Source organism: Malaclemys terrapin, chromosome 6, assembly GCF_027887155.1.
Source record: "Malaclemys terrapin pileata isolate rMalTer1 chromosome 6, rMalTer1.hap1, whole genome shotgun sequence".
Classification (NCBI taxonomy): Eukaryota; Metazoa; Chordata; order Testudines; family Emydidae; genus Malaclemys; species Malaclemys terrapin.
The window spans coordinates 119767139-119777309 of record NC_071510.1 but is presented as its reverse complement, the minus strand read 5'-3'; the positions used below and the strand labels follow the sequence as shown (position 1 = coordinate 119777309).

At 45.6% G+C, this 10171-nt stretch overlaps 1 protein-coding gene across 7 annotated transcripts in view; it reads left to right on the top strand.

Annotated features, from left to right (window-relative positions):
- The first annotated feature begins 217 nt into the window (after positions 1 to 217).
- CTIF (cap binding complex dependent translation initiation factor) overlaps positions 218 to 10171 on the top strand; it is a 352990-nt gene continuing 343036 nt past the window's right edge. For all 7 annotated transcript variants that reach the window (XM_054032222.1, XM_054032218.1, XM_054032221.1 and 4 more), the window contains exon 1: positions 218 to 366. The gene's annotated coding sequence lies outside the window, so the exon portion shown is untranslated. The remainder of the gene's footprint in view (positions 367 to 10171) is intronic.

The window sequence follows — 10171 nt, the reverse complement described above, 5'->3', positions numbered from 1 at the left end:
TGGCCCTAACTCCGACCTCTAAAGAGGTACAAGCCAAACTCCCCCTTACCCAGATGGAGAGAAACTCCATGCCCAGAACTCTTCCCTACCCAGGGAGGGTGAGGAGTGGAACTACATTTCCCAGCATGGCCAGCGTGTCCCTTTCTTTTAAAGTCTATGCACGTGGGTCGTTAGGAGGAGCTGAGACGTCACATTCCTGCATTCTCTTTGCCTGTGTCAGAGCCGGGTTTTTCTCCTCCTGTGCACTGGGCAGTCAAACCTCCCTCATCAAGGCAGGACTCATGAACCTCAAGGCAGGAATCTGACATCCAGACCCCCTTCCCCCAGCCAGGCCACCCTCTGCCCTAGCCTTGGACGGCCAGCAAGGTAAATCCAGATAATCTCTAGACTGGGGGAGGTGGGGTTGATGTGTCTGGTTGGGGTTTTTTTGCACCCTTTGCACTTGTTTGTTTTGTGGGTGTCTGTGCAGATTGCCAGGAAGGAGCCAGCTAATAGCAGGACACTGGAAAAGACACATACGCACCATTGGAACTGTCTGGGGGGTGTGGGAGCTTGGTTTGCAGCTGCCTTCCCAGCGCCAGGCAAGCTATTTCTCAGGCTGGGAGCAGCTTTTGCTCACCGGCAAAAGGGCATTTCAGTGTTGGTGGCAGGGAAGAGCCTAGAGCTGTGGACTATAAACCAGGTTGTCGCTGTCATGTCTGTGTTCCAAGGAGGGGTGTGTTTTCCCTTTGTTGGGAAGCCTCCTTTTGCTGCATTGGGTTGCAGTTGTGGTGGCCAGCTTGCAGCTGTTTGCATTTTTTTTGGGAGGGGGGGGCTACGAATCCAAAGGGTTATGTCGGTGGCCTGGATGCTTTTGTGCCCAGCGCTGTGATTATTCATGATCCTGTTCCCTTTCCTCTCCACAGGCCACAGCGGCATGTAGTTTGCTTTCATTTTTATCCCTCCCATGTGATTCTGGTTGGTTGTTTTTTTTTTTTTTTTCCAGAGGGGCAATGTCTTGCGTGGATGTGTGTTGATTGCATGTTGTCTAGACCGAACTCCTCCCTCCCCCCGCTGTCGGAGAACTCCCATTGCGGTGTGTGGTGGAACGGGATCAGGAATTGCACATTGGGCCTTCTGGAGCTCTCGGGATTGCGTGTGTGTTGTTTTCATGGCATCGTTCCGTTCCGATACAATCACTCGGACAAACGAGGCACTCGGGGGATGTCTGCTCTTAGGTGGGGGGGGTGTGTGTGCACGCAGCTTGATCGCGGTCAGACCCCTATTAAAGGAATATTTAGATAAATGAGGTGTGCCCCCCCTCCGGCAATAGGGAGCAATATATGGGGAGGCGAGATTGCTCTGTTTCCTACAATACTGTTTGTTCCAGAAACGTGTCTGATGGATCGAAGCTTTTTTTGTATGTTGTTGATTCATGATGCATTCTCGGGGCCTTCTCTCCCTCCCGATGATGATCTAGGATTAATTGGTGGGAGATATTGTAATCCTTTTAGTTTCCACTGAACCCAGCTGCTTTAGAGAGTGGTGGGTTGTTTTGTGTGTGTGGTTACTTAGAATTAAGTGACGGTGGTTGTGTTGGCTAGCTGTGCATTTTCCTACATTGAATTCGGATCCTATTCATATATTGCAATTAGGCGGTGTGTGCATGGAACGAGTGGGCTTTATTTTGATACGGGTTTTACATGACTTCGGTTTGAATAAACCAAGCCCTAACTAACCGGGTGTTGGTACAGACAGAGGTAGTGAGGTGGGTGTATGGGAATCACAATGGGCTGTGGTTTAAGAGGTTGATCCCAATTCGCATTAACCAGATCCAACGCAGTGAAATTCTGGGTGCGGATTTGTAGCCACCGCGATGGTTTTTTCTCTCCCCCCCCCCCCCCGCCTTTATGTCCACGCCCTGCCCTGCTGTGTTACCCGCGACACGCTGCAGGAATTAAGGGGGGTGGGATAGGGCCAGCCCGGCCCCGCTGCTCACCGCTGCCCCAGCCCGTGCCAGCGAGCGGTGCTGGCGACCTGCGCCTGGTTGCCCAGATTTGGGTGCGGCCCCGGCTGCCTGGCAGAGACGCCCCCCGGCTCTGGGCACCTCCGGCTGATTCGAGCAGCCCCGGCCGCCGCCTCCTCCCGCGGCATCCCCCGCGCCTCGCTCCGCCCGGCTCCGAGCCGGACAAAGGCTCCGAGCACCGAGCTGGGTGGGAGCCGCAGGCTCCTCGCCCCGCGCCACGTAAGAGCTGCCCCTGGGCCGGGGAAAGTGACCCAGCAGCTGGGGGAGGCGAGGCGCTTGCCATGGGCAGCAGCTGCAGCTCTCTGCCACCCTGAGCCCCCACCCCTGCCCCAGAAACCCCCCTGGCACTGAGTGCCAGCCCCTCCAACTCCCCGCCAGCCCTGGTTGGTTGTACTCACTGCGGTGGGGGGGAAGATGCTACATGGGGTCAGGTTTTTCTCTGCCCTCAGGACCCTGAAATGCCTGCGCTGGGATTGGTCCCATCAGTTTTAGACTCCAGGGTGTGCTCAGGCCAGCTGGTTTTGCATGTGGGGAAGAATAAAATGTAGCGGCCGGTCCTCTGCTCCTGTGTATGTCCCATCTCACTGCTGTCTGCACAGGCCTCAGGATTCTTATCCCCCTGGTAGAGGCGGGCGAGCAGAGGCGCAGAGAAATAGTAACCAAAGCTCAGAGGAGAACCCAGGTGCCCTGCCTCCCACTCCCGTGCCTTCTCCGCAAGAACGTCTTTCCTGTTCTCCTTTGGGGCACACAGCAAAGAAGAGCCTTGTTTGGGGTTCTGAAGCAATGATGTGCACTTTTGGCAGAGGACCTCAAAGCACTTTGCGGAGCATTATCTCCATTTGCACAGATAGGGGCACAGTGAGATTAAATGATATATGCATGGTCCACATGGCAGAATTAGGCACAGTACTCCGGTCTCCTGATTCATAAGCCCCTCTAACCACTACATAGCACTGCCTCCTTTTGCTAATTGGTTTTCCCCACTCACAATTTTTCTCTAAAACTGAAGTATGAAAATTGACCCCCAAAAGCTTTTAATTCTGATTTCCAACCCACTTTTTTTTTTTTTTAGATTCAAGAGGGATAGGTCTGAATTTATGGATGCCTGGCTGACCTTCAAGAAGTTCCCCCCCATTATTTTATGACTAGATGAATCCTCCTGTGAAGACAGGAATTTTGCATTAAAACTAATTCCCATTAATTTAAAAGCAGGAGTCAAATTTTCTGAGGAAAACAAAACAATGATTTGAAAGCAGTCGAAAAACGATGAATAACGTGTAACATGTAGTATAGGCCAGAGTCAGTGGTCTGCTAAAGCATGTTATAATAGCTGTACTATATTGCCACACCATTTCCAGCAAAACAAAAGCATGTCTGGGCCCTACCTAGACTAATAAAGCATTGGAGCTGTGTCAAAGGGCAGCTAATAGATTGAGCTCCTTCAGTCTGGTACTATAAATCATTTTTCTAATCCTTTGCTCATATTCCTGGCTCTTCCTTGAACCCTCTCCTATTAATCAACACCCTTCTTGAATTGTGGGCACCAGAACTGGACACAGTATTCCTGCAGCTGTCGCATCAGTGCCAAACACAGAGGTAAAATAACCTCTCTACTCCAGATTCCCCTATTTATGCATCCCAGGATCCTATTAGCTGTTTTGGCCATAGCATCATGTTAGGCGCTCAAGTTCTGCTGATTATCCACCCCCATCTCCAAATCTTTTTTAGACTCACTGCTTCCCCGGGTAGAGTCCACCATCCTGTAGGTATGGCCTACATTCTTTGTTCCTAGATGTATACATTTACATGTAGCCATATTAAAATATATATTGTTTGCTTGCACCTAGCTTACCAAGCAATCTAGATAGCTGAATGAGTGACCTGTCCTCTTTATTATTTACCACTCCCCCAATTTTTGTGTCATCTGCAACTTTATCTGTGATGATTTTATGTTTTCTTCCAGGTCATTGATAAAGATGTTCAATACCGTAGGATCAAGAGCCCTGCGGGACCCCACTGGAAACAGACCCACTCAATGATGATTCCCCTTTTACAGTTACATTTTGAGACCTATCATTTAGCCAGTTTTTAATCCACTTAATGTGTGTCATGTTAAATTTATATTGTTCTAGTTTTTTAATCCAAATGTCATGCAACATCAGGTCAAATGCCTGACAGAAGTCTAAATATATTATGCCAACACTATTACCTTTATCAATCAAATGTGTAATCTCATAAAAATATATCAGATTAGTTTGATAATCTTTCTTCTATAAATCCATGTTGATTTGCATTAATAACATTCTCCTCTTTTAGTCCCTTATTAGGTGCTTCATTATCTTGCCTGGCATCAATGTCAGGCTGACAGGCCTATAATAACCTGGGTTATCCTGTTTACACTTTTTAAAAATTGGCACAGCGTTAGCTTTCTTCCAGTCTTCTGGAACTTCCCCAGTGTTCAACATTTATTGAAAATCAACATTAATGGTCCAGCGAGCTCCTCAGCCAGCTCTTTTAAAGCTCTTGGATGCAAGTTATCTGGACCTGCTGTTTTAAAAATGTCTGATTTTAGTAGCTTCTATTTAACATCCTCCAGAGTTACAAGTGGAACGGAAAGTTTACTATTATTACTATATGATGAGACTGCATCATCTGTTTTCCCCGCAAATACAGAACAGAAATATCTATTGAATACCTCTGCCTTTTCTGCATTATTATTGATAATTCTAACACTTCCATCTGGCAGTGGACCAAGACTATTGTCGGGATTCTTTTTGTTCCTAATATATTAACAAAACTTCTTACTGTCCATAAATGTTTCCTTGTGTCCCTTGGCTTCCCTTATCAATTTTCTACAATTCTTAACTTCTGATTTATATTCTTTACCATCAATTTCCTCTTTCTTCCGATTGCTATATTCATTTTTTATTTTTTACAGCTGCCTTCATTTCTTCTCTAGACCAATTGCTTTATTAGCCATGTTCCTCAGTTGTGGAATTGTAGCTTTTTTGGCATCTGGTAAGGTGCTCTTAAATGATTCCCAAATATAATTAATATTTTTCTGATTAAATTCTTCTTCCCAACTGATTTGGCTCATAATTGTTTTCAGTTTTGTAAAATTGTCCTTATTAAAGCATCAAGTATGTATATTACTGGTCTGAACTTTATTCTGTTTGCACATTATAAATGTGATCACATTTACTTGTACCTAAGCTACCATTAATTTTTAGTTCTATGATCAGTTCCTTTTTATCTGTTAGGACAAAGTCTAATGTAGACTTCCCCTGTGTTGGCAGCAACACTTTTTGAGTTAGGAAATTGTCATCTATAATGTTTAGAAATTCCAAGGATGTTTCTGTACTAGCAGTGTAAGACCTCCAGCATATGCCACTCAATTTGAAGTCCTCCATGATCACGCAGTTTTTTCCCTACACATTATAGATAAGTGCATATGGAAGAGGTTATCCTGTACCCTACTGTGATTTGGTGCTCTGTAGCAAACTCCAACTAGTACCCCATCTTGTGGTTTGTCTGTTAGGACATTGATCCATAAGCATTCAGGATCTTTTTTTCCCCAGAATTCTGTGACTGAGAAGCAGGTAAAGCCATTTTTGACATAGAGTGCCACTCCCCCTTCCCGTTTGCCACTCGAGCCTTCCTAAAAAGGTTATAGGTAGGGCCCCACTAAATTCATGGTCCATTTTGGTAAATTTCTCGATCATAGCATTTTAAAAACCTCGAATTTCATGGTTACAGATATTTAAATCTTAAATTTCACAGTGTTGTCACACATCATGAATATGTATTAAAATATAAATATGTAAAACACTTAAATCAGCATTTCTCAAACTGGAGATCCATCACAAGGCTATTGTGGGGAGCAGGGGCGGTCATGGTATTATCATCCTTACTTCTGTGCTGCCTTCACAGCAGGGCAGCGGGAGAGTCGTGGCTGTTGGCTGGGAGCCCAGCTCTGAAGGCAGCCCCTCCACCAGCAGCAGCGCAGAAGTGAAGATGGCATGGTATGGTATTGCCACCCTTACTTCTCTGCTGCTGCTCCCCCAGGCGGCGCAGAAGGGTGGCAATACCATACCATGCCACCTTCACTTCTGCGCTGCTGCTGGTGGAGGCGCTGCCTTCAGAGCTGGGCTCCCAGCCAGCAGCCACCACTGTCCGGCCACCCAGCTCTGAAGGCAGCGCAGAAGTAAGGGTGGCAACACTGTGACCCCCCTACAGTAGGTCCATGACGCGTTTTTCATAGCTGTCAATTTGGTAGGGCCCTAGTTATAGGCATTAATTTTAATGTTCCAGTGGTGCGAATCATCCCACCAGGTTTCACTAATACCAGCTAGATTGAGTTTATGCTCATAAATGAGCAATTACACTTCCTCTTTTTTGTTACCCAGGCTCCTAGCATTGGTGTATAGGCAGTTTAAGAACTGCTTCTGTTCATGTCCTTTGGTTCCTTGATTAATTTTGTTCTTAACTTCTCGATTTTGTGCTAATTGGGTGGTCACATTTTCCTTCTTTTTATCTCCCTCTTGCTAATAGTTTAACGCCCTCCTGACTACTCTAGCCAGTCTCTGTTCTATGGAAGTGGAGGCCATCCGAATTATACAGTTCCTTCACCCCGCAGGGGGTGGACAAATGTGCCACAAAACCAGAGCCTATACCCTACACCACTGACCCTGAGACTTAGGGTTTCCATGCAGCTTGCATTCATTTCACTCTTGTGACTGTTCCTTTTAATTTCCATTTAACTAGCCTCTGTTTTGTGTGTGTAGTTCCCCTTTTCGAAGTTAAATGCTACTGTGATGGGTTTCTTTGGTATTTCTCTCCCCCTGCCCCATGAGGATGTTAAATTTAATTACATTATGGTCGCTATTACCGAGCAGTTCAGCTATATTCACTTCTTGCACCAGATCCTTTGTGCCACTTAAGACTAAATCAGAAATTGCCTCTCCTCATGTGGGTTCTAGGACAAACTGCTCCAAGAAACAGTCATTAATGGTGTCTAGAAGATTTATCTTTGCATCCCATTCTGAGGTGACATGTACCCAGTTAATATGGGGATAGTTTAAATCCCCCATTATTTTGGGGGTTTCTGTTTGGTAGCATCTCTAATCTCCCTGAGCATTTAACAATCATATAACCATCCTGGTCAGGTGGTCGACAGTATTTTCCTACTTCTATGTGCTCATTATTCAAACATGGAATTTCTATCCATAAAGATTCTATGGTACTGTTTGATTTGTTTAAGATTTTTACTATATTTGACTTTATGCTTTCTTGGAGGTTTAGTGCCACTCGCACACCACCATGACCTACTCTGTCGTTCCTGTATATTTTGTATCCTGGTATTACGGTGTCCCATTGATTATCATCGTTCCAGCAAGTTTCTGTGATGCCTATTCTACCAATATCCTCACTCAATACCAGGCATTCTAGTTCACCCATCTTAGTATTTAGACTTCTTGCATTTGTATACAAGCACTTATACAATTTGTCAATATCTAGTTGTCTGCCTTCTTTCATTTGACCGTTTCTCTTCAGTTTCAGCCTGTACTTTATCAACTTCTATCTTCTTCTTTTAACTAGGATATAGAGTATCCCCTTTAATAAATCCTCCCCCAAGGAATGTCTGTGTCTAAGCTGTGCGCTTCTCTGCACCTGCCAGCTTTCCCCTAGCCCTGAGTTTAAAAACTCCTGTATGACCTTTTAATGTAAGGACTATTTTGGGGAATCTCCAAACAACCCCATAAGTAAAGAGAACAAGTCTAGGGTTGGCTCCAGTTACTGCAGTTGATTGTGTGCAGAGAAACTCAGTGAGGTTGCCTTGGGTTGTTTAATTAGATTAGGAGAGAGTCAGATACCATTTTTTAGAGCCTACTAGTCATATATGTGACAGGAAGAGGGAAAGATTCTTTCTTGCCCCTTCCTGTAAAAATGATGGGGTCTCTGCAGTTGTTTCTTTTGCAGGTTTTGCTGCCAAGATAGAATATGAGGAAAATGTCTTGCGATTCACAAATCCCTGTCAGTAAAAAGTGCCCACTGTTCCTTTCTCAATTGCTATTGCCAATGGTTTTATCCCTTTGACACCAACAGCAAAACAACTGAATGTCACCTAGCATGGGGAAGGGAAAGTATCACTGGTATCCGTGATCAGCAGCTAACAATCCTACTGTAGTCTGATTTCCTAGAGGGCCAAATTCTGATCTCACTTAATCTGGTGTAAATTGAGTAATTCACTGAAATCAAGAGAGTTGGATCAGTCAGACTACCAGCATCTTACTTGAAATCCAGGTTTTCTCTGTGTAGAATGTATATGATCATTTCTGAGCTTCTACGGTGTACTGTTCTCCTGTCATTGTTCAACCTTTCACTAAATTATTTTAGTGTGTGTATGTAAAAGCCATGGTCAAGCCAGTATTATTTTCTTTTAAAGCTTACAAGTTATTGGGCTCAGTACCGGGGTAATTGGGTGAGATTCTATGGCCTGTGTTATACAGAGAGTCAGACTAGCTGATCTGAAGCATCTGGAGATAGGACAATGGGGAAGATGGGCCCGGACTCTGAGATGGTACCGAGCATTCTCTCTCTCAAGTGCTTGGCTGTCTGGTTCTTGCTCGCATGCTCAGGGTATGAGTGATCCCCATATGTGGGGTCAGGAAGGGATTTTCCTCTAGGTCAGATTGGCAGTGACCTTGGGGGTTTTTCGCCTTCTTCTGCAACTTGTAGGTGTGGGTCACTTGCAGGGATCATCTGGGTATATCTCTTTTTTTAACCAGTTCCTTGCCATTGCGGGGGCCTCAGGCATTAGTGCACCTTGTAGTGGCACACAGTAGTCCAATCTCCTGGGGCATGTAACGCTTTAGTCTCTTTTCAATTGTTGGACCGCTGTGTGGGTGGTGGTGGCTTGTGCTATACAGGAGGTCAGACTAGATGATCTGATGGTTCCTTCTGGTCTTAAAATCTGTGGAGTGTCTCAGTTGGTGTGAATCAGTCGCTGCACTGGCTGTGTCACTTAATACCAGCGAGAATGTGGCCCATTGCAAAGATCCTGCATTGGTTGAGGGATTCCTGCATGATATAATGGGTGGCTTTCTTCTCTGGCAATGATTTTATGCCTCTGACAAGCAAATGGTTTTAACACTTTATGTAAAACAAATTAGTGTGTTTTTTAAAACTTTTACCGCTAAGGACTGGAAAAGGTTTTAGTCTGGATGCAAAACCTCTCTCTGACTCAGGCCCAGAAGCAGAAACCCTGCACTGAATTTCATATCCCCAGGCCCACAGTAGAATGTGCATAGAGAGATCTGATCGGGCTAAGCATGTTGCACTTGGCTGAAGAACAAACGTTGTGTGCATAAGGGAACTCAGCCTGTGTTTGTATTTAAAACTCTACCTCTGAATGCAATGTCCTGTGTGTCAGCTTCAGCTCTGCTTGGACACGTGCACAGAGATCCCACTGATGTGTATCTAAGGTCAGAATTCAGCCCTCTGCGTACAAGTTCCACTCGGGAAGGTGTCCTGCATTTAATAGTGCAAATGCAGAAGTTTACCTCACATTCTCGTACATGGGGTTCTGTGAGACCTGAGGAATTGTTTAGGAGGAAACCAATTCAAAGGGTCCTGCTACAGAGCTCAAATCTGTACATTATGCATTTGCAATGAGGTCTCTGTGAGAGCAGTTAAATTCCTACAGCCATGCCACCTGAAACTGCAATCTCATCTAAGTAGGGTCAGGCTGGGTCACTAATTCGATGGGATCTTCTAGGGGAAACCCAGGTTGCTGCAGAAAGTGGTGGTCAGAGCTTGAAAAGTTACCAGATAGCTGCTATAGCCAGAGACCGATACCAAATACGGAACGGGACAGCAGTGGGGTACTGAGTCCCACTGCCAGTTGCAGGAAGGGGACTGGTTCTGTGACCTCGTTGCACTCTTTGTCTTGCTGCCTCTTCCCCAGCTCTTGTTGCTGGAAGGGAAAAGCAGGCTCTTTCGCGCGCTCTCTTTTTTTGTCCCTCCAAGCTTCACAGTTTTGTTTTCTGGGGGAGGAGTGTTTCCACTATGTTTACGCTCTTCCATCAAGCTCTTGCTACAAGGGCAAGTCTCCGCTACTCTAACCTTTTCCTCCAGCCTCTCATTTTGGGTGCCCTTCCCCTGTAA